Source organism: Canis aureus, chromosome 17 (genome assembly GCF_053574225.1).
Source record: "Canis aureus isolate CA01 chromosome 17, VMU_Caureus_v.1.0, whole genome shotgun sequence".
Lineage (NCBI taxonomy): Eukaryota > Metazoa > Chordata > Mammalia > Carnivora > Canidae > Canis > Canis aureus.
In genome coordinates this window covers 58,544,973-58,571,216 of record NC_135627.1, presented here as the reverse complement: position 1 = coordinate 58,571,216, position 26,244 = coordinate 58,544,973, and the positions used below count along the sequence as shown (strand labels likewise).

At 45.1% G+C, this 26,244-nt stretch overlaps 1 long non-coding RNA gene across 1 annotated transcript; it reads right to left on the bottom strand.

The window, feature by feature from the left end:
* Positions 1-329: 329 nt before the first annotated feature.
* LOC144288083 (uncharacterized) lies at positions 330-24,680 on the bottom strand. Its single transcript, XR_013356029.1, has 4 exons — positions 24,417-24,680; positions 6,852-7,152; positions 885-956; positions 330-481 (listed from the first exon to the last, which is right to left on the bottom strand). It is a non-coding gene; the product is annotated as an uncharacterized LOC144288083 (long non-coding RNA).
* Between the last annotated feature and the right edge of the window lie 1,564 nt (positions 24,681-26,244).

Sequence of the window (26,244 nt, the reverse complement as noted above, 5' to 3'; positions counted from 1 at the left end):
AGTGTTGTTTTTCTTTAGGAGGAAAAGTCCGTAAGGAAAAGACAAGGGGAGGCCGGTAAGTCTGTCCTCCAACCGCCCCAGGGACTGAGTGTTCAGAAGGACTGGCATTCTTTAGACAAACTCTGGATAAACTTTGTGTAAAGTCATCATTTCAAATATTGGAATGACTTCCTCTGTCATATTTTTGTGATCCCGAGGTCTGCTTTGTTTAGTTTTTTCAAACCTATTTTGAGGCAGGTGACCTTTGCCCAAATTTCACAGATGGAAGAGCAAATAAGCTCCGTCCTTACAGCACCCCAGCACTCGTGGGGTCCATCCAGCTTCGAACTGTACCTCTCCCAGGGCCACGAGGTGTCTTTCAGCTTTCCTCACTGTAGAGCGCCTATGCCACTGGCACAATTTCACCAGGGACCATGTGGAATTGCAGTGGCCACTTTGGGGAACTTGTGACATGAACAAGGTTGTTTGCTTGAGAGGCGCTCTAGGAGAAACAGTGAGGAAACCGTCAAGAGGACATTGTCTAAAATATTCTTTTTGTTGAATGTTGGTGATACCCCCTCCTTTCCTTCCATTCTTTGGGGATTAAAAAGTGCTAGCTCTTTTATCAGGTATTGACAAAATTGACAAGGCCTTAAACCAATTTTAAGGTCAATCCTTTTCAGGTATATATTCAAAATCTGTTTTTCTAGATATAAATGTTTTTCAGGTACATGTTCAAAATGTTTTTCTAGATATAAATATTTTTCTTCCTTTTCTTTTCGGAGGGAATATAATTGTCCTTTCTTAGTGTTGAAGTTATATTCATCTAAAGCAGTTTCCTCCTTCTTTTTTTTCTTCTCTCAATCCCTCTTTCTTTTTCCCTCTCTTGGAAAATGAATGATTACCTGCTCAAAAGAGTCCTTCACTTTTTATGTGCGCATTCTAGGAATGTACGGTCCAGATAAACAGGCAAATGTCTGAAATAAAGGAAGACAGAGTTATTAAGATGTATTTCATTTTGTGGATTTACGTAATAGCTTTTATTATTACTGTTGTAAGAAAAAAGAAAGGGCATTGTTTTCAAGTTAAAAGAAGATACCATTTTTGGCATGATTCAGTCTCCAAAAATTAATTTAATAAATTAATAATTTAATAAATTTAATGTCAGCATAATATTTTGATGAACAAGGCAGGGGTTAAATTTCATTTGATTAAACTGAATTTCCTGCATGGGTTTTACAAATATTTTTTGGGGGGGTTTACAATTTAAACAATATTCCACTACTCCATTACTTGTTTGAAGTTTTAAAATATACATATAAAATTGCATTTAACTAAAATAAGTGATAACAATGAATGCCTTTTTAAAAGTTTAATTTTATGACATTCTTACTTGGGACAAATCATAAGAATTTAATGTTTTAACTAAAATTTAAATTTCCTAATTCTTAACTAACTTAAAGACCTTAGACAAATAGTTAATAATCTTTGGATGCTTAAATGATTTCTGAATAAGGAAGAGATACAGAACAGTGGTTATTCAATATAAGGAATTGAATGAATACAATTTTTTACTTTATTTTTTACAAGGGTAATAGATGAATACAATATGCTTTTGAATTATATTTTTTAATTATATTATACTTTAAAATTATTTACAGTGTATGACAAATACTAGTAGACAGATAAATATCTAAATTCTTCTTTATTTTCTTACCTCTAACTGCTCTTATGCTTGATGAAAAGGAAGGGTGATTATTTTGGTCAAAGATGATAATTAATATAGACAGTTAATACAGAGAAATACAAATATGCATACAAGATAATGAACATGATTTTCTCATTTATTCAGAGAATAATTTAATACACACATTATTTTATTTACTAGATTTAATTTTAAAACTATAGTTCAGTACTTTAAATTCATTACTTTTTAGTTTATTTATGTATTAGTGAATGTCTAAATGCATATATCTGAGGGCATATTACTAAATATTTTACTATAGATTATTAAACACGAATAACATACAAAAAGAGTAAAATTAGAATTAGAGTCCTTTTAACATAAAATAATTAGGTTATTTTTTTACTCAGGAGTAAAGATATCTTTTTGTCAATAGAATATTCTGTTCAAATTGAACACCAATAAAAAATAAATTTAAAAAAAGCATATTCTGTTTAATTTCAGTGCTTTTGACATACTTTTAAATCCTTTTTTAAAAGCTTCCTTGCATTCAAAATAAAGTTTCTAATAATCTTTGTTAATTGCTGAGTGCTTTTACAATGTTGCCTATAATTATTTCTTGATTCTAGATACTTATGAGTTATATCTTGTCTCCTTAAACAACTATTCCTGATTCTTTCCTCCCCAAATTCAGGTCCCCAAATTAAATATAAGGTTATCAATACATCTTTTGTGCCTAAACCATCTTGGGGTTTTACTACAATGGACAAGGGGTAACACAAGCTTTGTTCCTTCATCCTACGAAAGGAAGGAAAAATGGGAATAATTAGATTTCTAAAAATCCTTTGAATTTTAATGAATCTAAAACCAGTATGAGGGTGTTTTTGTTTACCGAACAAGTAGTAAAAAAGCTGATAAATTAGTCCCCCAAAGTTGATTATACTTAGGTAAAATGTACTAATATAAATATCTTTCAAGGATTTGAAAGGATTTGATACTTTTTAGGTTTAAAAGAAGCATGTTCATGTTTAAATGCAAAGATTCCTGTAACTGATAGGAATAAAAAGATTTCTTTCCCGCAGGGTTCTAGGTTTACAAACCCTTTCTCTGGTGTGGTCATGACAACTGAACAAGCACTAGACTTTCTGACTCAGTTACATGGGAATCATCAGAGACCAACTTCTGATTTCACTCTTTCAGTAGACCTGGTAGCCACAGTATAACGGTCTTGTTTAGAGCGATAACAGCTCTGAGCAAGGCTGACAGAAGCCTTAAGTCAACTTAGTCAACGTAGTTCTATGTTCTCCACTAAATAGTCTCCCTGTTGGAGGCACCTGGCTGGCTCAGTAGGCGGGGCATGGGACCCCTGAACTCCTGAGTTCAAGCCCCACGTTGGGTGGAGGGACTACTTAAAATAAATAGTTTTCCTATTGTACAGACTTTCCTATTGATAGAAATGACTTGGGACTTTTCAGCCAATCACATAAGCTCCTATACAATTTTGTTGGTTTCCCTTAAAACATCCTTTGCTGTAACATTAAACCAAGCTACCTCCTTTCCTCATCTGTCAAAAAATAAAAAAGAAAGAAGAAAGAAAGAAAGAAAGAAAGAAAGAAAGAAAGAAAGAAAGAAAGAGAAAAAGAAGGCCATGATTGGTTATCTTAGTGACAGAGGTGTCCATACCTTGCACGGGCCTTCTAGATTCTCCTTTGGATATCCCTGATTTAATTCTCTTGGTTGGTTGGTTCATACTTAGAAAAACCTAAAATCGCCAAGCAGACTATGCTATCGCTGACTTGAATTTACCCTTGAAATATAACCTTTACTCTATATAAATAAATAAAATTAATTCAGACGACAAAGTTAATTGCCTTTCCCCGGACTTGCTGACAAAAGGATGAAAGAACAAATATTTGTACGTGGAATATGATTTTGGATTCATCCCTGAATTCAAAATACCTTAGAAATAGAGATTGCCTGACACTGTAAGACTCTCTATAAAGTAAATAATGAATCAAAGAACCCTGAGACATTTTGCTGTTACCCAAAGAAACGGCCGTAATAAAAGTAGAGTTTAGCCAGGCTCCTTCATGATACTACCTACAGTAGCAGAGATAAACTGGCAATGGTATTAAAACAACACTGGAATGGTCATTTGAAGGCTATTGCTAAGGCTGTCCCCACGCTTGCCCTACCTGCCATCAGCACGATTCTAGCAATCTGTAAGGGCAGAACATGGACAACCACAACCCCAAGGCTCCTTTGAAGATCTCCAGGTCTATGAATGTGTTCTGGTCATTGTTTCTACTCGGAGTGTTTTAAGGCTTTTCTTTGCTACAGAGCCCTGGCCGTACGGCAGGGGGAAAAATTGCTTAATTTGGAAATCCCCACTTTTCTCTTCCGTAAGAGACACACATTTCACTGATTCGGTCATCAAAGAACTGTAAAGCTTTACCTTTTATTTAGAAACATCACTGTCCTTATCCACAAACAACAGGGAAAGTAACAAGAACTAATGGAACCCTAAAACCCTCAAACTTCTAAGGATTGAAGTATTTCCATTGGCCTTGATTTCAGGCAATGAGATCAATCCCCCCCCTAGAACCCACAAATCATCTCCTCCTGAGTACGTAACAAGCTGCCTTGTGCCTTTGGGAATTACCTCCAATCCCTGATCCTATCTTATTGTGATCTAATGTGATGACTACAGGAAAGTCGTATTTCCAAAATATTCTCCAAAGCAGACTTTGTGTGGTCTTCTGGAAAAGACGTCAGGAAAAAACATCTCTTGACCCTAGGCGGAGAGGACCTTATTGCTGTCTTTAACAACTGACAGTGCATGAACACTCCAATACTTTAATTTTTGGACTCATGTCTCCCAACAAAAAAAACACATGAACTCCCTCCCAGCTACTGGAAGCCCATTTCTTGAAAGACTTCAAACTGAAGATTTTTAGAAATTCTCCAGAAGCTGTGGATTTACAGAAGGCCAGATTATTGACTCCCGAAGCAGACAGCTTTCACACAAGACAGAACAAAATTAGTTTTCTGATTCTTTAGCACTCTCTTCTTTCCCTTTACTACTCATTTTGTTCATTACCGTAATTTTACCCTATTAGCTGATATGATCTCTCTTATCTTCATCCTGTGACCCATTACTGTCTCTGCCACTTAAGAGAAAACAAAATTCTCTGGGTTGTTTTTTTCTTTTCTTTTCTTTTCTTTTTTTTTTTTTTTTTTTTTTTTTTTAAGTAGGCTCCACACCCAGCATGGAGCCCAGTGTGGGTCTGGAACTCACAACACTGAGACCAAGATCTGAGCTGAGATCAAGTCAGATACTTAACTGACTGAGCCACCCAGGCTCCCCTCTGGGTTGTTTTTTCCTTAGATCATAGCTACTTTCCTGAATTTAACTGCTCACTGACAAAATTCAGTAGCTAAAAACAAGCACACCAAAAAACAAATAAATAAAAAATCACTTCAAGATGTAAATGTTCTCCTATATATCCCTTCTGATATTTAAGTTTCCCTCACATAATTAACTCCAATTTCAGTCTTATAAAAATTGTACATTGCCCCCTGTCAACAGAATGCTTCTGTTGAAGTCCTTACAACCCTATCAGCAAAACCTAACACTTTGGGAGTGAGAACAGAGATTTCCATTCAACCTGGATAGAAATCATTACCTTATTTTCTTCCACAACCTTCCAGCCTGCTTTGCAGGACCTATTTGACTCCACCAAAGAAATCTATCCACTTCAAGGGACTCTCCACCACAGATGCTCAAATAAAGAAAAAAGCTCATTCCTGTTGTGATAAAGGATTCTTGAATTCCAAGTACCACTAGTCTACTTCTTTTGTGGACATCGGGCCTACATCCACCTGCCACACACTAACGTATCCTGTGTATTCAACAAGACCATCATTAGAGGATGTCAGATGTTTAAAATTATCACTCCCACAGGAATCATGTTTCCCTAAAAAAGAATACAGACAGAGACATCTGAAACAGTCAGGCACAGGCTGATTGAAAGAACTCTCAGGAGAGATAACCGACCCTCTGGCACGCACACTGTGCAAGCAACAACTACCAGAGTGGGAATAATGCAACTGGAAAATATCACTCATAACTTGTCTCCAGCCCTCGTAAGAGTCTCACTTATTTAAGGTGTACAGCTTCTGTTCTGGAAGCTGACAAGACTCTCTCCTTGATCAAACTCTAGGCAGGCTCCTCTGAGTCCTCTTCTTGACTAGGCTTCCACGTTGGCCTATAAAGACTTGAATAAAGGACTAACAGTTATTTAACAGCTCAGGGCCACATCTGTAGGATGCCATAACCTCCTCTTCTTATAGAGCCTGAAACAACTCGAGGCTACTGGAAGAATTTACTGTTTGTTCTAGCCAACACCTAAGGGTAGGGCTCCTGTCTCCCAGCCTCTCTGGAAGGGTAAGATCCTAAGCTTTAAAAGTGTCAGCAAAATGCACAATTCACATGGGCCAACCTCCCTTTTCATTTTTTATCATTTTTCACTTCCCTGACACTGCTGAGCTCCTGTTTACCCACCCACCCCACCCATTCCTTCCTTCTTCCTTAAAAATATCCACTCACCTCTGTAAAAATTGAAGTTGAGTTCAGTTCATGCCGGACTCTTTACTGCAACAGTATATTACTCATTAAAATCTGTCCTTCCTTTAACTAGTGCCTGGCTGTGTTTATCTTTGACAGAGCCCAGGTTTAGAAAATTTTATACTAAAGTAAACACTTATTACTGCACCTGAATAAATATTACATAACAGCCTCTGACTGGAGGTATGGGTGAAGGGAAGCTTCCTGGATGTTTAGAAAGGACAGGAGGATTTGGGGGACATGTTTCCATTATCTGAGTATGATAAAGTGGGTCCTTGTTTTTCAGGGTCTGCTATAAGAACTAATAACCATTTTTGTTCCTGTGAAGTCCTGCTTCCTTGATTCTTACCCCCAAATCATCTAATGCAAGCATCCTCTTTCTGAGATGTCCCATTTTCCCTTCGTGCGCATTCCCCCTTGACATGACAAGTCAACAGACCCAACTTTGTTCAACTACTGGTATATTCTCAATGGCCTTCGGCTAGAAGACAGTGACTCCCGAGAATCCGCATAACGATCTAAAGAATAAATCTATATGGTAAAACAGTTAAATGAACCTACCCAAAGAGATGGTTTGTAAATATATTTCTGATGCAGCAAGGATGTTTTTCAATTCTCCTTCAGGCACTTATGTGAAGCTGTAACTCAGAAAACACGGTTGACATGTAAATAATGTCAAAGAAAGAAAAGCTTTTTTTCTTTAATTCAGCACTTCCCAAAGTATCTTCCATGAAATATGAATTCCATAAGATGCTCTGTAAAAGACAAGGCTTCCATGTTTAAATCAGCTTGAGAAATACCGCAAGCTCTAGTGTTCCTCTCTTGGAGATTCGTAATGCACGTTAAAGGCTCTCTGAGGGTCCTGCAGGAAGATAGAACCAAAAAAAAAAAAAAGAAAAGAAAAGAAAAAAAAGGCTGATTTATACACAGCATCCTTCCTTTTTTTTTTTGATCCTGAAAACTTTTGTGCACATTAACACATTCTGAGAACTATCAGAACCCTATCAGCAAAACCTAACACTTTGGGAGTGAGAACAGAGATTTCCATTCAACCTGGATAGAAATCATTACCTTATTTTCTTCCACAACCTTCCAGCCTGCTTTGCAGGACCTATTTGACTCCACCAAAGAAATCTATCCACTTCAAGGGACTCTCCACCACAGAGTCTTACTTGGGAAATGTTGATGTTATTATATAATTTTTCTGGAACAAGGTTTGGATAGAAGAGAAAGAGAACTCCCACCTAATGGGCCAGTTCGACTAGCAAGTGTTCTAGTGTTTGAGTCAGAGAGTTCTAAACACTCACTTTTGGATAAATTAGCATTTCTGAGCATCCATTACTTCATTTGTAAAATGGAGATTGTATTCATTTCCTCGGGCTGCCTTAACAAAGTTAAGAACTAGAGCCTTAAACAACAAACATTTATTCTCTCATGGTTCTGGAGGTTAGAAGTCTGAAATCTGGGTATCAGTAGGGCCAGGCTCTCTTAGAAGCCTCCAGGTATGAATTCTTCCTTCCTTTTCTAGCTTCTAGTGGTTACCCATGATATTTGGCATTCCTTGGCTTGTGGATGTCTTATTCCAACTTCTTAACTGTCCCAAGGTATTTTCTTTTGTGTCTTCACATCATCTTCCTACTACATATCCTGTGTTGCTGTGTCTTCTCTTCTTACAAGAACACAAGTTATTCGGGTTAGGGCCCATCTTCATCCAGTATGACCTCATCTTAACTAATTATATCTACAAAGATCCCGTTTCCAAATAAGGTCTTATTTACAAATATCTGGGATTAGGATTTGGACATATCATTTTGGGGGACATAATTCAACCCACAACAAGGATATTATATAACATTGATTTCACGGGGTTGTTGTAAGCGTTAAATGAGAAAGAGAGCGAGAAAGCATGCTTCGCACAGTCCTTGGCAGTGGGTAAATGCTCCCCAGCTGTTCCACCCTCATGAATGAATGCAGGAATGACTTAGCTCCAACATCTGTCATCCCACTGACCATGAGGATGAGTTGATGACCTCAGTTCTCATGTTCATACGAAGTGTAACAAGTAGACTCCTCTTCGTATTTGCTAGAAAAGCATACTGTACAGAAATACTGATAACTCTTGGATTATTTTGACATGCTTATGATGAAAATCTCTCAAGACCATTTCCACTACTTTCTTTCGGTCTATTCCTACCAGGCAAGCTTCTAATAACTCATCTGCTTCATCAGGCCTCTCTGGGAAGGTGGACTTTGAATTGTGAACTGGAAGATTACAATAAAGGGAAAGTAGGATCTCCCATTATACGTGTTCAAACCAGAATAACCAGAATTCTGGGTTAAAAATTATTTCCCTATGAGTTTGACTTGTGTAAACTGATTTCTTTAGGCCTAGGAGTAGACTGACAAGATGAGAGTTCTCCAATGCAGAGCTGAGGGCCACTCCTTTTTGAGAGGACTATAGGGCCTTCGTTCTGATTGCATGAATAGTGGCTTTTGATCTGTCTCCACAGCAAGTCTCGGGTTTCTTGCTTGGATTATAGGGAGAATGGTGAGGCCGTTAGCTGGGATCAGGAGCACACACTCTAGAGCTCAGGAGACAGGTCAAGGCTACAGATACAGTTCAGAAAGATCATCACACAGAAGCTAAAAGTCTGTAGGCCTAACTTGGGAAAGGGAATACAGAAAAACAAGGAAATTGGAGATAGCGTGTTAACTCGATCTTATAGAGAATTAAAATTTCTACTGGTTGGCAGGGCTAGGGTAGAAGGACAAAGAGATGAGGCATGAGAAATAGGACAGGTATGTGACCAGCCAGAGGAATTCTCGTGGGTTTCATTACAAATGGCCTTTTTTTTTTTTTGGATGGAGTCCTATCCGTATGGCCATATAGAACTTACTGTAGTCTTAAGGTCCCTGACTTTAGAGCCAGGATTCTGATAGAATCTTAGGGAAAGCTCATATCTAAGGCCAGGAAAGAATCTGGAAAAAGTAGAAATGGATCTAAAAGCAATCAAGTCCTTAGACTTTTTGGCCATGAAGACCACTTTTCCCATCTCAAGACCAACAGGGCTTGTGCATTGTGATGAGAAGGGCAGCCGGGGAAAGTTGGGAAGCAGCCTGTGCTCTGCCCTAGGGTGTGGCAAGCCTTCAGGGACACCAACAGCTATAGATGCTGAGGAAAATCTCTTATCATAGGTAGGCATGGAGTCCAGCAGGTACAACCACAGACAAGAAGTCACCAGAAAAGTTGGTAACAGGTGTTCCACTAGAGAGGGGTGTAGTGGGGACAAAAAATGGACCTTACAGCAGGGATTCCTTGAGCAACTGGGGAGCAAGGCAGGACTCATGGGGAAGTCCATCTGAAAGCTGCAAAACCATTTATGGTGAGGCCACCGTGGAAAGACAGGGTCAGTACAGACAGGCCCTGAATCCTGGAGTCCCTGAGTCCTAGGGACTCCTGGGTCTTAGAGTCCCTGAGTCTGGAGGCCCTGGGTCCTAGAGGCTTTGGGTTTGGGAGGCTGTGATTCCTGGAGACCCTGAATAATAAAGGCTCTGAATCTTGGAACCCCTGAATCCTGAGATCCCTGAATCCTGGAGGCCTGGGTGTTGGAGGCCCTGAGTCCTAGAGGCCCTGGAGTTTGGAGGCCCTTAGTCCTGAAGGACCTGAATCCTGGAGTCTGGAGGCCCTGGGTTTTAGAGACCTTGAATCCTAGAGGCCCTGGGTTTTGGAAGTATTGAGTCCTGGAGGCTTTGAGTCCTTAGAGGCCCTGGGTCTTGGAGGTGTTGAGTCCTAGAGGCCCTGAGTCTGGAGGCCCTGGGTCTTGGAGAGCCTTTGGGCACAGAGACTTAGGCCAAGGATGCTAAGACAGGGGTCCACTTTCCTTAATGAGATGAAGACCAAATCTTAGGAAAAAGAGAGTTGTCCAAATTTAGAGTCAAGGCACAAAGTCAGGATCAGATCAACCCCCAGGGTGACCTGAGTTCCAGAGCTGCTTCCATTCCTCTGCCTGAGATTGGGATTGGTTCTGGGCCCTGCGGGGGCCTGGAGGGGTGTGGGGGTGGTCGGTGGCTGACAAATGGCCTCAGTTGCAGGGATAGAATACCCTAAGGAAGCTGGAGCTTTGATTCCAAGAGCACCTTAATCCCTGGAAAGCTTTAGAAAGAAAACACACGCTACCCTTCCTAGAAGCCTCATGTAGCTGACAGCCACAGGCTAACCGCAGGCCCAGCTCAGTTTCAAAATTCCATTTAGCTCAACACTTTCTCTTGAAAATCCTTTAAAACGTTTTGATTGCTCTTTCCGGCCCATATAAAATACAAAATACGTCCGACCACATCGCACTTCAACATTTCAGACTGTTTTAAAAAAAGAAAGAAAGAAAAAGAAAAAGAAATCCCCTGCTATACGTGGTTTTAAAAATCAGCCAGACCAATTAAGTACGTGACAGGAAGCTGAGAAATACACGAAGAAGTAAATTCAGGGAAAACCAGGAAATAAATTGACAGCCTAATTTCCACCGTCTTGGCGGAAGAGGGGAAAGAGCACGTACACAGCTTCCTGTACTGAAAAGGGGCCAGGCACAAAGCAAGAATCAAGGCTTTGTCTCCTGTGGATTCCACGTTTCAGTTATGAAGAAAACCAAATATGTTGCGAGGCCGGTTAAAACCTGATGAGGATGAAGAGCTTCCCCTGATGCGTAGCATGTTTTCAAGGTCAGGGGCGCCTGGATGGCTCAGCAGTTGAGCGGCTGCCTTCGACTCAGGTCAGGATCCTGGGTCCCTGCCCCTCCCTCTGCCTGTGTCTCTGCCTCTCTCTTTCTCTGTGTCTCACATGAATAAATAAATAAAATCTTAAAAAAAACAAAAACAAAAAAAACAAAACATAGGGCAACTTAAAAAAAAAAAGAGTGTTCTCATGATCAGAGCAAAGCCGTAAGCGTCTAGAACATCGCAGAGATTATTTTCATCTGAACTTAGACAAATACCTTTTCTTTTCTTTTTTTTATTAAAAGGTTTTATTTATTTATTCATGAGAGACACACAGAGAGAGGCAGAGACACAGGCAGAGGGAGAAGCAGGCTCCCTGCAGGAAGCCTGACGTGGGACTCGACCCCAGGACTCCAGGATCACACCCTGGGCCTAAGGCAGGCGCTAAACTGCTGAGCCACCCAGGGATACCCTCCCCCCCCCCCCCGTTTTCTTTTTTTTTTAAAGAACAATGTATTTTTGGACAGAGCCTAGTGACCCCCGTCACCGAGGACCCCCCCAGCCCCGCCCCTGCCCCCATCCCATCAGCGCTCAGGTGTGCTTCCCCTTCGGGTGCCGAGATCTGGCCGTGACCTGTCTCAGGACCTGCACACCCCGACACGACAGCCCCTGGGAGGGACAAGCGATGCGCCTTACACCACCAGGTGCTGTGGGGTTGCCATAAAGCCCTCAGGATCAGGGAATCTTCTGGATCGTCTTTACAAGGATTTCATGGTGGGCTTTTGCCCAGCACCCAGGCGGCCAGCACCGGGACAGCAGACTGCCACCAGGTGACATCCCGGGTCCTCCGCTGGGCCCCTGTCTCTGGGGCTCCTCACTCCCACGTGGAAAATCCTTCCAGCAAGCTCCCCTCAGTCCGCTGGCCGCCTGGCCTCAGGGGCTCCCCGCTTACCTGGCTTCCAGCTCCCCACCTTTGCCGGCCTGCCGGCCTGCTCCCCCGGGGTCACTCAGTCCCCAGGCAGCCCCAGGGAGGCCGAAGGGGCTACTTTGTAGAGGAGGAAACATGCAAAGCTATGGGATCCCGGGGGGCCCAGCTCCCGGCTCCCTGGCTCAGGGCTCCCTGGCCTCCCCGGTCTCCCCGGCCTCCCCGGCCTCCCCGAGCCACAGAGCTAGGGCCCGCGGGCCTGCCCGGGAAGAGAACACAACCTCAGACCTAGAGGAGCCCCCGGGTGGGGATGAACCAGACAACTCGAGATACGAGCAAGGTGAGGGGGCCCTCGGCACGAGATGCCACAGGGCGCGGCCCTGGGGACACGGGAGGCTGTGGGGTACCCGGGGGAGAGGCTGGCTGTGGGGAGGCCGGGGGCTCGGGCACAGAACAGGACGCAGAGCACAGGGCAAGCTCGGGGAGGCGAGAGATACAGTCCAGGTGAAGCACAAAAACGAGGATGAGGTGCCCCCGGTGGGTTGAGAGCGACCTCCCTCCACAAGGGACGCCAGGCCTATTCTGAGGGCGGTGAGAGCCCTGGGATCGCGGAGGCAGATGGTGTTTTAGAAGCAGGTGGCAGCAGGTGGAGGACAGTCGGGAAGGGGGCGAGCCTGGCTTCCGAGAGTCTGCAAGGGGCGCTCCTGTGATCGTTCAGGCGGAGACAGTGGTCACAGCTGGATGGGACTGAGAGGTATAGAGAAACATGAGAGGTGGCCCGAGTTGCGGATGGACCGGTTACGGAAGGTGCCCCAGTCAGGGCAAGGTGGCGGCGGGGAGTCTTCTAGGTGTTTTCTGGGACAACGTGCTTTGCACTAATAAAAAAGAACATAAGAGAGAGATGCTGTTGGGGAGGGGGGTTGAGGGGGAATGAGTTCAATTTGGGACACTTTGAATGTGAGGCTTTCGTGACACATGTAAATAGAACTGTGTCCTCGTGGTCCAGAGCTGGGGGGAGGCGTGGGGGGACTCTGATGAATTTCTGGGTCATCAGCACTTGAAGGTGACTGAAGCCAGAAAAGTTGGATGACTTCCCACAGGGGTGTGAGGACAGAGAAGAGAAGAGGGTCAAAGACAAGAGCCTGGGGTGGGGGGCACATGGACAATGAAGAGACGGGCAGAGAGCAGGAGCCTGGGAGGGACGGTTGACCAAGGCTGGCCAAACCATGAGAGACCATGAGTCAAACCATGAGTCAAGGATGCAATGTCAAGGAGGCCAGGAGAGAGACCAGCTGAAGGAGCAGGTGGTCAGCGGGGGGAAGAGTCTCAGGGGACCAGAGGGGTCGGGGGAAGCCCAAGGCCAGGAAACCGATAAGGGTGCAGCAGTGGAGAAGGGTGTGGTGCCGGAGGAAGATTTTGAGTCAGGGAGGGAAGATGCACGTCCTCCTTCCTCTGGAGACACCTTGACTGTTACTCTTAGCCAAACCCCCTCCAGTGACTCTTGTCCCTTCTGATCTTCGCTGCTCCTTCCCCTCCAAACTTCATCCACCTGGACCTCGAGACTAGCCTGTACCTTGTACCTGGAGTCCAGCAGACCTGGTCTGACTCCCAATCCACCACTTTCCAGCTGCTTGACCCTTCCTTTCTGGCCCTCACCTTCCTCACTCTCAAAATGAGGCTAAAAAAGATGGCCTGTGGGACTGTTTTGAGTTGTAAATGATAGAGTGTGCTCACACCACACAGCAGGGGGTCAACCAGACGCCAGTTTTCTCTTCTCCTACCTAATAATGTGACCCCATTGGAATTTTTGGTTTTGTGTGTCCTCTTGCACTTAACCCCCCACCCGAACCACTGGGTTCACTGTTGTCATTTCTGTCTCATCTTCCTCTTTTTAATTGACAGCCATCACCACGTCCCCCGTCCCCATCATCTCTCGAAAGCCCCCTCTGAATCAGGCAGGACTAGGATCAGGTCATCTGTTCCTGTCCAACAGGCAGTTCTACTGTTCTTTCTCAGACTTCCTTCTCAGTTACTCTAGAATTTGATCCTCAGATCTTATCAGGGAAACCTCCACTTCTCTGTCTCCTGTGGTTCCGAGGGCTTGTGGTTTTCCATTTCCTGGTTGTTCAGCCCTTCTGAATCCACTGTTAGCTTTTTACCTGAGTGTGGACCACAACTGGAGCCCCACTGTGGCCCTCAGCTCAGTGCTCTCTCTACTCCCGCAAGAACTCCCCCACCGTGGAGACTTGACTAGCCCACCTCTGGGCCTCCGCCTCCCAGATGTCTTTTATATGTGAAAATATCACATTTTCGCCTTATAACTTACAAAGGATTTTTTTTTCAGGTATCTCATTCGCTCCACTTGGCTATCTTTTGAGATAGGCTGAATTGGCATTTTTATCTCAATTCTACAAATAAAGGGAAAAAAAATCTCTGGGATCTAAAAAATTTAAGTTTGTTTTGTTTGTTTGTTTTTTCTGAATTCCAACCTAAGCTATACTCTTACATTTCTAGTTGTCTGCAGGGAAGCCTTATTTGGAGCTTCTGTCTCCACCTCAAATCGTACGTGGGTCCATCCTCCCTCTCAAATCAATCCCACTCCGTTGGTGTGATGGACTGGATGTCTATGTGCCCCCCCAAGGTATATAGGGAAGTCCTGACCTCCAATATGACTGTATTTGGAGATAGGGCTTTTATAGAGACAAATAAGGTTAAATAAGGTGAAGTCAGGGTAGAGTTCTGATCCAATAGGACTAGCATCCTAGGAGAAGAAACACACTCTGCCATGTGAGGACACAGCCAGATGGTGGCCGCTTGCAGGCCAAGAGGAAGGGTCTCAGAATAAAATCCATCTTGTCAGCATCTTGATCTTGGACTTCCAGCCTCTAGAACTGGGTGAGAAATAAATTTCTGTTGTTTAAACCACCCAGCCTGTGGTATTGTGTTATGGCAGCTGGAGCAGACCAATATAGCTGGTGACCATTTGAGGGATGTTTTCTTTAATTTTTCTCTCTCTTTAATATCTCCCATCCAAGCAATGGACAGAGTTATCTCCATTATTTTTATATGACGTGCCTTGAATTCCACGCCTACCCTCTACGTACAAAATCACCACTGTAACCTTGGATTTTGTCTAGAAACTTAGCATCTCCCGACCTTAGCGTACCATTGCGAGATTAAACCAGTTAACACATCACAGAACCATGGGATTTGATGGTTCAGGTGAATTCACAGCCCCATCAGACCCCTCCCTCTCGCCTTCACTTAGGTCTACATCCTCCCACCATGTCACTGTGGGTTTGAAGTTCTTCATGGCATGAGGCATCTGCTTTAATAACCACCCTGCAGGTCACAACTCCCCCCAACATAATGCTCTTTGTTTCCTCTGGCAACTTTAGAGTATAACCTGGGTTTTCGCCCTCAGAGCTACGGAATACTATGAAATGGCAAATAGAACCTTCTTTTTATAGCTCATGGAACTATTCAGAGGAGGGAGTTGGGGTAAGGTCATGGAGTCAAATCTGCTACTTATAAGCTTGGGAATCCCATACAAGTGATTTCTCGTCTCTGGAACTCACTTGCCTTGTCTATTAATGGCATGATGAGTGGGAAATATTTCACCCGGTTTGGACACTCAATGATGTAACTATTATGATTTAACTTCAAGTTTGGGGCCTTGAGAAATTGATTTATTTTTTAAAGATTTTTAATTTATTTACTTGAGAGAGAGAGGAGGCGCAGGGAGGAAGAACAGAGAGAGAAGGAGAAGCAGACTCCCCGCTGAGCAGGGAGCCCAATGCAGGGCTCGATCCCAGGACCTGTGACCATGACCTGAGTAAAAGGCAGACCCTTAACCGACCGAGCCACTCAAGTGCCCTGAAAAATGATTTAAAAGGTGAAAAGGCTCTCAGGGCATTGGTAAAAATATCAAAACAAGGCTGAGAGATACTTAATCATATATATATATATATATATATATATATTTATGGCGTCTGTGTGGCAGGGAGGCAATGGCAGGGCAGCAGGTGAGGGCAGAGACTCCACACGTGAGCACTTGTTCTTTCACCAACTGGCGTTGTGACCCTGGGCCAGTAGCTTTCTCTCCCTGGGCCTCCACTCCTCCTCCATCAAGTGGGGGGCAGTGATAATACCAGTCATTTCTTCCCAGGGTGCCTGTGAGGATGAAGGTGTGGATGCATGGACGGTGCACAGGCCAGGGCTGGCACGAGAGAGAGCACCACGTGGGAGTCGTTGTTAGGGCAAAGGATCTCCGACTAAGACCTGAATGTGTGCAGAGAACCAACCCTTTGGATCAGAAGGTTCTACAACATGTTTGTCCCTCGAAATCCCAGAGGCCCCACAGTACCCAACGGATCCATTCCTCGAAATAGGGAAGTATCATCGAGTCCCTGATTCTTGACCTGCAGGACTGCTCAGTCCTTCCTTGAAACTGGCCCCAAAAGTCGTGGCCGACACTTAAAGCCTCGTATATGTTCTGGCCTCCTCGCGATGGTCTGGTACTTTTCAGATTTTTTCCAAAGGGTTAAAGTAAATTAAGTTTTAGAGACGCAAATAGAAATACAGACAGAGGGGGGGTCCCCGGGTGGCTCAGCGGTTTAGCGCCTGCCTTCGGCCCAGGGCGTGACCCCAGGGTCCCGAGATCGAGTCCCGGGGTCCCGAGATCGAGTCCCACGTCGGGCTCCCTGCAGGGAGCCTGCTCCTCCCTCTGCCTGTGTCTCTGCCTCTCTCTCCGGGTCTCTCATGAATCAACAAATAAAATCTTAAAAAAAAAAAAAGAAAAGAAAAGAAATACAGACAGAACTGAGATTACCACATCTTTTGAATGAGGAACTGAGCTGCTCCCCAGGCTTCACCATAGATGGGGGGCAGGTGGGTGGCACCCACAGGGCCCCGATTCCATGGAGCCAGCACTTCGGAGCATTCTCTTGCTGCCATCCCTCCTCCGCCCTGTGCCCCCCCAAGGTGCCTCAAAGTGCAAGTCCCCAGAGGCACCTCCAGGCCAACGGGCCTTTGCCTCCCGAAGGCCCCTGGCTCCCCCTTGGCCGGGAGCTGAGAGGTCAGCGCCTCGGCCGATCTGCTGTAACCCGGGAAGGCTGATTAGCGTTTGCAGCTCTGGAAGCTCCCCGAGAGCAGACTCCCCGAGAGGAGGCTCCAAGCCGCTTAGTCTGCTCTGCGGAGTCTGCCTAACGGCCTGGGGCCGGGGGCTCTGGAGCCCAGTCCTGTGTAAGGCCCGGTGATGCACGCCACGGGTGATCGGAGCCTCCACTCCCGGAGCTTTGCTATTCAGGTTTCGCCCTCGGGTCAGGACTCCCAGATTTGGAAGTAGCGAAGCTTCCAGAACCCTGCCCTCCCGGATCCCACCCACCTGAGCCTCAGCGGGCAGGAAATTCAATGTGTTGCTCACCAGATGGCTGCGGGTGTCTGCGGTGGCCTGAAACCCCGAGCAAGAGCCCCTGGGCCAGCCCGGCTCCCAGCCCCGGGGTGGGCCGGCTCCTGCGGGCAGGTGTCGCGGGGCGCAGTGGGTCTCTGGCCTCGCTGGGCCCCCGGGCCCCCCTCATTGTCTGACCTGACTGGCTGCCTTTGTAACCACACCTGCAGCCCCCGTCGCCGTCTGTCCTCGGACTCCAGCAGCCCAGCAGGACCAGTAGGGAGGGTACGGCGGACTGGTCCCTCTCCCTGACTTGCCTGCTCCCTATATTCCAGAATGTTCTGAGGCAGTTCAAAAAACCCCAAAATAAATCCTGCATTTCGTTCATTTGGTTTCTTCTTTTAGCTCTAAAGACCTGACACCTTATCATATTAAAGTCTCCTAATTAGAACATTTTCTTAAAATCATAGCAGTTGGGTTGTCAGCTTTTCGCTAATTTGGCCCAGCTGCCGATCCTCATGTGCCCTTCAGTCTGCGTCTGCCTTCCTCTCCTTCTAGTACTTTCCCCGACTCCTGAGGGCTCAGGGAAGCCACCAGAGCCGTCCTGGCCAGGCCTCCGCCCAGAGCTGCTGGGCCTTCGTGAAACATGGACTGTCAGGCCCGGCTTGGGGATGGGGCTGGGCGGCAGCACCCACGACCGCCGCCTTCTTCCACGGAAAGGGGAACTTCGCTCAGACCTCAGGACGCAGGGAAAAACGACATCCACCACCACAAAGGCACACGGACAGACGGAAGAGGCACCTCAAGAAAATGTGTGTTGCCGGAGCCGACATTAATCAGGGCAAAGGTCTGCATGGATGAAAAGCGACCATTTCAGAGGAGTCAGATGTCAGACATCAGCCCAAGACACGTGGATTAGCAAAAGTTGTCTTTTTTCTACCCTTTGCCTTTTCTCCATGGTTTGCTTGATTGCTTTTTTCCTCTTGTTTGTACGTTCTCCTGTGAAGCTCCTCTCTGCATGGTTTTCCTGTGCAAAAAGATGCCTATGGATTTTGAACACATTTGGAGATAGTTGCCCCTTAAAACTGGATTTTTTTCACAATTTTGAGGGTACAGATGCTTCCAGAGAACAGTGTATCTCTAGAAGCATAGCAAGAACTGAACCCTAGGAGAAGGTTGGCATCTGAGCATGTGAGGGGGCCTCTCTCTGCCCCCAAAAGTGAGATGCATGGCATTATCTCTGACCTCCTTCTTCCCACCTCTGTCTCTGCTTAATCTCCTTCTCTTGTCCTCCAAGGTTGTCCCAAAGCTAACTTTTCTTCCATGTTCTTTCTCACTAGGGACACTCAATCACTACAAGAGACGAAGACAAAATTGAACACAAAGACCTGAGTGTGTGAGGACTTCTCTGAGCCCCTTGAAGATATGACTTCATTTGTTTAAGGATTATTTTAACTCAGTGCTGGCTCTTCTAACTTCTTAGCTCTGGGTTGTTTTTGGTTTGTTCTTTTTTTTTTTTTTTTTTAAGACTTCGGTTATTTATTCATGAGAGACACAGAGAGAGGCAGAGACACAGGCAGAGGGAGAAGCAGGGAGATAGATGCTCAACCACTGAGCCACGCAGGCGTCCCTTAGCTCTGGTTGCAGAGAACATATGAACCGACGTCACTGATTACGGATTGAATTTTATAAACTTATCTCAGCAATTTTTGGCCCCAGCGCACTTCACCAGTGTATCCAGGAAGATTGGCGGTGTCTGTGACTAACCCAGTCTCCGACCTCAGGAGGGCCAAGGGGCCACTCTACGTCTGTGTCTGATTGTCCAGCCTTCTCACTGCAAAGCCAGAAGGCCAGCAAGTGTCATTTCAGGAGCCGTCACCCAACAGAGCTCAATAATTTCTTAGAAGCGGTGTCAGCGTTCAGACTATCCTTGCCCACAAAGTGACTGCACATGACGTGACCCAGAGGCTTGTGACTCAGGGGCTCAGCAAAGTGCCCTCATTCAGATGAAGACTCCGTCTCCTTCTCTTCCCTCCCACCAAGGCATTTCATATTCTGCTGTTGAATTCACGTCTTAGAGCCAAGAAATCATTTACGAAGGGGGCTTGTGAAGCATCCTTCGCATCTCGGGAGGACACAGAGGCGCCGTGGTATCACAGAAAAGCTTTAAACCACAAGAGGAGCCAAATCTCAGCTCTACCCCTCCTTGCTCACTGATTGAGCATTAACAAGTACTCACCCCCTTAGAGGTTTCCAGAAGCCCAAGGAGGGGACACCGGGGAAAGCCTCCCACCCAGCTGCGCGGACCTGGCACTCAGGCACATTATTGTGCTTGATGCCACCCTGCCTGATGCCAAGGGGAGAAGAGCCTGAGGACTTTTTAGTGTGCCAGGTGGAGGGTAGCTGTGTAGGGCACTGAGAAACAATAAGAAGAGGGTGCTTTGATGTGTCTGGGAAAACGGGAAGCCGGGGGAATTGTCCGGGAGGTTCCCCGGGAAGCTGCGGGGGGCACGGGGGCCACGGGCATGTGTGAGCTACAGAGGGGAGGGCACGGAGCAGCAGGAAGGCCCGGGCTCACCTCCCTGCCGGGCCTGCCCTGCTGCCCAGGGTCCCCCCCCCAACCCCGAAGCCCACCTGGCCTCAGTACCCCCCTCTCCCCGCCTCCCACCTCCTTTCATCACAGGGCCCAGTGGACGGTGGCCCCGGGACAGGTTGTCACCTTTCACCTGCACAAGGGACACAATCCCCTTAGTGGCTCCCTGCCACCACTCTTGCTGTTTTCGGTCCCTTCTCTACCCAGTGGCCAGAGGGACCTTTCCAAACTGTGTATCTGACAACCCTACGCTTCGGCTTCAAACCCACTATCGCATCAGAATCAAGCGTGACTCCAGGAGGTCACAGTGCGGATCTTGTCACCCGGCGTATGTCTCCCACGAGTCCCCTGAGATCCACTCCAGCCCCATGGACCGGCCCTCCCCTGCGCATCCACCCGGGGCTCCGGATCATCTGGCCACCGCTGACACAGCCTCACGCTTCTTTCTAGACGCCACTTCTACGAAAAAGCCTGCCCCGACCCCATCGGGCCCTGGGCCGCCCCCCGCCCCCATGGCCTGTAGGCCCGCACCCCCGGGCACCCATCGCTCCTCTCCCCACCCACCCCCGGGTGGTTCGGCCCACGGCGGGGAGGCCCCCCGAAGGCTGCGGTGCCCTGGGCCTTAGCACAGCGCGAGCGGGTCAAGGGTCATTGGCGTCCCCCACTCCTGCCTCACACTAAATGTCCTCCAGGGAAAAAGACAAAAATTCCCAATGGTCTTTTGCAACAAAATAGTGTTTATTTTTCATCACGAACTGACTGTTTCTGAAATTCAAATCTAGGTTCTGGGGCAGGAGCACAGAGGCCGCGGCCGGGGTGGTGGGCAGCAGGAGAGGGCCCGCCGGTGCTCTGCCCCGAACTCGTGGACAGGGACACTCCGGGCACGAGGAGGGGTGGCAGCGGTTGTCCTCGCAAGTCCAAGCAGGTTCCCGGTAGGGATTTGTCTGCTGCAGGCAACAAGGACAGTGCCTTCCATTGTCTCCAACAATTGGTAAGAGAATAAAAAGTATTGTATTGCCCCAAAGATACAAATGCAATGAAACGCCGGGACACCTGCACCCCGATGTTTCTAGCAGCAATGGCCACTATAGCCAAACTGTGGAAGGAGCCTCGGTGTCCAACGAAAGATGAATGGATAAAGAAGATCTGGTTTATATATACAATGGAATATTACTCAGCTATTAGAAATGACAAATACCCACCATTTGCTTCAACGTGGATGGAACTGGAGGGTATTATGCTGAGTGAAGTAAGTCAGTCGGAGAAGGACAAACATTATATGTTCTCATTCATTTGGGGAATATAAATAATAGTGAAAGGGAAAATAAGGGAAGGGAGAAGAAATGTGTGGGAAATATCAGAAAGGGAGACAGAACGTAAAGACTGCTAACTCTGGGAAACGAACTAGGGGTGGTAGAAGGGGAGGAGGGCGGGGGGTGGGAGTGAATGGGTGACGGGCACTGGGTATTATTCTGTATGTTAGTAAATTGAACACCAATAAAAAAAAATAAAAAAAATAAAAAAAAATAAAAAAAAAAGAATAGTTTTTAAAAGGCAGTGATATTAGAGCAGAATACAGTTTGGATTGCAAGCTAAAAAAAAAAAAAAAAAAAAAAAAAGTATTGTCAATGCAAAATGAAAGGAAATCTACTTCCTTTAAGGAACATGCGACGCCCCAGTGCTTTGTGCACCTCATGGCTTGTGTGCGAGGCGAACCCGGCAAAGGCTGTCTCTACGGCCCCAGAGGGGGACACTGACGTGGGACACAGTCTTTTTTTATGATAAGAAATTGTTGTTTCTATAATGTACAATGTAAGGGGTGCCTGGGGGCTCAGTCGGTTAAGTGTCTGCCTTCAGCTCAGGTCAGGACCCCGGGGTCCCGGGATCGAGGCCCGCCTCGGGCTCCCTGCTCGGTGGGGAGCCTGCTTCTCCCTCTGCCTCTGCCTGCAGCTCCTCCTGCTTGTGCTCTCTCTCTCTCTCTCTCTCTCTCTGTCAAATAATGAACAAAATCTTTTTTTTCTTTTTTTTCTTTTTTTTTAATAAACCTCTAAAGCAAATAGGCTCTGCTCCCCTCCCTCTCCCTCCACTTGCTTCTTTTCTCTGTCCCTCCCCTGGCCTGTCCTCCCTCCGGTCCTTTCTCCTTCCTTCTTGTTCTTCAAATCTGCTTCTCCCTATCCTTGAAACCTCTCTTTGAAACATTAGAGATGCAAAAAGCTTTCTTTCCTGACCCTGGATCTTCCTAAGGACCCTTCCAATTTGGGGATTTCTTTGAGTCCAACTCAACGGCTCCAGCTTCCGTTATTTTCTTTATCAAACGCATCAGCCCATTCTACTGCCAGGTGATGGATCTGATGGAGTTTTCCTCTAAATACTGTCAGACGTTGTACCATTTGCTCCGTGGATGAGTTAATATAAAGAAGTTAATAGGTGCAGGGACACCTGGGCGGCTCAGTGGTTGAGCGTCTCCCCGCAGGGAGCCCGCTTCTCCCTCTGCCTGTGTCTCTGCCTCTCTCTGTGTCTCTCATGAGTAATTTTTTTTTAAAGTTAATTGATTCAACAGAGATAAACATGAGCCATTAACTAAATTCCACATTCATTGATAAATTAATTTATTTCTACTTTTCCATCTATTCTTAATGGAGCCCATGGACTAGGGTTTCTGCAAGGACTCCATCCTCAGGCATCTTGGTCTGTAGAAGGGTGGAGATGTGCACCTGAGTAACTCCAGTACGAAGAAGGCAGTGGTCAGTGCCCTGAGAAAAATCACGGATGCAGTGCTGGAGGTTCTCACATAAATTTGACAAGGCGCTATAGCAAAGCAAAGCAGAGCAACACAGACAAATGCTGGCCTTTCTCTGCACTATCCAGCTTGGCTGCTGCACTAAGCCGAGCCTACTGGTAACGGTACAAGCCCTTGTTAGGCTTTTATCTTCTAGGCTTAGTCTTGGAGGACTAGTGTGCCTCAGGTGTCTACTGTGTAAGACACACTTGAAAAATGGGAGTTCCTCAGTCTGGAAAACACATAGGGTACTAAGAATGCCCAATGTTGGGACACCTGGTTGGCTCAGCACCTCCCTTTGGCTCAGGTTGTGATCCTGGAGTCCTGGGATGGAGTCTCGCATCCAGCTCCAGAAGCATGGAGCCTGCTTCTCCCTCTGCCTGTGTCTCTGCCTCTCTCTCAGTCTGTCTCTCATGAATAAATACATACATCTTTTAAAAAAAATGCCCGATGTGATCCTGACACATAGCCATGAACACATTGCAAAAAGATGCTATTTTTCTTCCAGAACAGGTGTTGTTTGTGTGCTGTTGGACCCCTTATGACCTCAGGCCGACAGGAAGGGAGAATATTAACAGATGCTGGGCATAATTTTGATTCATTTGGAACATTCTGGAGCCTCAACCTCTCTAAACTTCTAACCAATGCACTGGAAACAAGTCCATCTCTTCGTAAATTGAAATTGGTAGGTAGGTTCTCAACACAAGAGTTTCTGTGGTTACGGTGGATGACAGAAATTCCTAGAGGTTTTGTTCATTTTATACTTCCCACAAATTACTTCTACAGTATTCAAAGGGAGATTTGGGTGGCTTGCCTGAAATGGTACCTGTCCTTCCCTTAATATGTATTAATCTCAGGTATGTGTCAGAGACAGGAAAATATTTCAGGTGACTTAGGTCAGCTATTATTATGCTGGCCACCGGTTGGAACAACCTGGACAATTTTTTGAACAAAACAAAAACTACTACAGTTGACTGGCTCATCTCCAAAAGCTAAGCTTCAGTTATTCTAGGGATACTTTTTGGTTTCCTCAGAATCAGGTAATCCTGGCTGAATATACAGCTAAACCACCGATTTGGGTCCCAAAAGGGGTAATAAACAGATGTGTACATATCACACACTCTCTCCCTCTCATTTCATCTCCGAGTAAAACCACTGACACCTACATTCTCAAATTTAACCTCCTCTCCCCCCCACCAAAACCTTCTCTCCCCTGAATGGGAAAAAAAAATACATTTTACATAATAAAATGACCCGGTCTGTGAAAGATAGGAAAGATGCTATATGGTCAAAACCAGAGGAATGCTTGAGTGAGGTCTGGTAAATCTCCTCAATGCCACAGTATCCAGCAATTTACAATGATAATTATGAAGAATTTATAGCAATGTACAGTTTATGCTCTAATGGAAACAATGCACATCAAGTAATCGTACTGTATGGACACACGTGTGGAAATCAAACTAAATTATAAGCAGACATGCAAAAAAGAATGGAAAGAACTACCCCCCAAATATGTCAATAGACACTAGCTCAGTAGTGGTTTTTGCTTTCTTCTACTTTTTTTTGTACTTTCTCAATATCTTTCAAATGTCCACGTATCTGGTAGGAAAAAAATTTATAGTAGAACAAAATTAACTTGCTTTTCAGAAGGCGTTCTTCCAACCATGAAGTAATCAGCAAGGTCTGATCCTCAATAACAAATTAACAAAACAAAGATAAAAACAAACGCTCACCAGAGAATGTTTCTGGGCTTCGGCTGCTTGGTTTCTGTCTCCTCTATTCCTCCTGCCTTCCTCTTCCAAGTAATTCAGCTTGCTTATTTAAAAGAAAAGTGAAACAGCAAATTTGTTTTATGAAGAGTTTCAGCTAACAGCAAGAGAATAAGGAACTTTGGTCAGCTGGTCTGTCTGTGCTTTATAGAACTTGGTGTGGGTGTTGGTCTGGCTTCCTTCTCAAGGGAGAATTATTTCAGCTACGGACCACATCTAAAAGGAAGAAGCCTGATTAACCCTGTCCCTCTAACAACTGTTTTTATCAGCATCTTTCACAACAGATCCTGGAAATGTGATGGGCTAGACTCAGGGGGGTATTAAGTGGCTATTAGTTCTCCTAAATGGGTTTTGTTTCCATGACAACAGTAACAGCCATGCTGCCTTCGCTTTATAGGTATGGCATTTTAGAGCTGTTTAGAGCACTTCCCATCACCCACTTGCTTTTCCGACTTACTTGCGCATGGGCAGAGTCCTTCCCCATTCTGCAAGTGCTCTGCTGGAGGTCACCTGTGACCACTTCATTGCTCACATAAAAGGTCCTTGCTCAGTCCTCATCTTCCTTCCCCAATTCATTGCACTATTAACCAATGCCACTTTCTTTAAACTGTCTTCGTTTTGTTTCTCCGGCTCTCCTCGTTCGTTTTCTACCCCTTGGGTTGCTTCTCGTCCTCTTTTCTGGTGCCTTTTCTTCTACTCCTTTTTCTAAATGTGAGTTTGCCCCAGAGGTCGGTCTTCTGACTTCTTGCTACCATATTCTCTTGCTTTTATATAAATTGTCCACATCCATTACCATATTTAATATGGCCCCTCCCAAGCATGTACTCACCCATCTACCCCATCTAATCAAATGGCACCACAATGATTCAGCCAGTTATTCTATCTCTAAGCTTAGAAGTCATTCTTAACTCCTCTCTTTCTCCCACAACCAAAATCCAAGGCAACCAATTCTGTTTCTTCTACCTGCAAAATTTGTCCTAAACCCAAGCATTTTTCACTTCCCCTACTCCCATTAAAATCTTCATCATTTCTTGGATAGAATGCTGGAGTAACATTTGGCTAGAACTAAAAGACATCCAAATTGGTAAGAAAGAAGTAAAGCCATGTCTGTTTGCAGGTAATGTAATCTTATATGTAGAAAACCCTAAAGATTCCACACAAAAAAGTTATTGGAACTAATAAATTCATCAAAATTGCAGGATGCAAAATTAACACAAAATTTTTTTCCTTTTTTTTTAGCTTTGTAAATGTCAGATTTATTAAAGTATAATTTACATACAATAGAATACAATTGGATGAGTCTGAGAAGTGCATACAGTCTTGGAACCATCACCAGTCGTATAAGTTGCATCACTCCCAAAACTTCCATCAAGCCCCTTGGCAGCCAATGTCCTTCCCCACCCCCAGGCACACAGAAAGTCCAGTAACTAGAACTCAGTCCAGGTACTACAACAAAGAAACCTGTCATTTAAACCACCAGCACAAAATACATTTCTATACACTAACAATGGACAATTCAAAAGGAAAATTTTAAAAATTCTAATTATAACATCAAAAAGAATATATAAATACAATAATTAGGAATTAGCTAAGGAGATGAACGAATAGTACACTGAAAATTACAAAATACTGCTGAGAGATTAAAGAAGACATAAATAAATGGAAAGACATCCTATGTTCATGGATGGGAAGATTTAATATTATTAAATATTAAAATTAAAATATTAAAATACAATCCCTATCAAAATCCTAATGATATTTTTCTAAGACATAGAAAAATCTATTCTAAAAT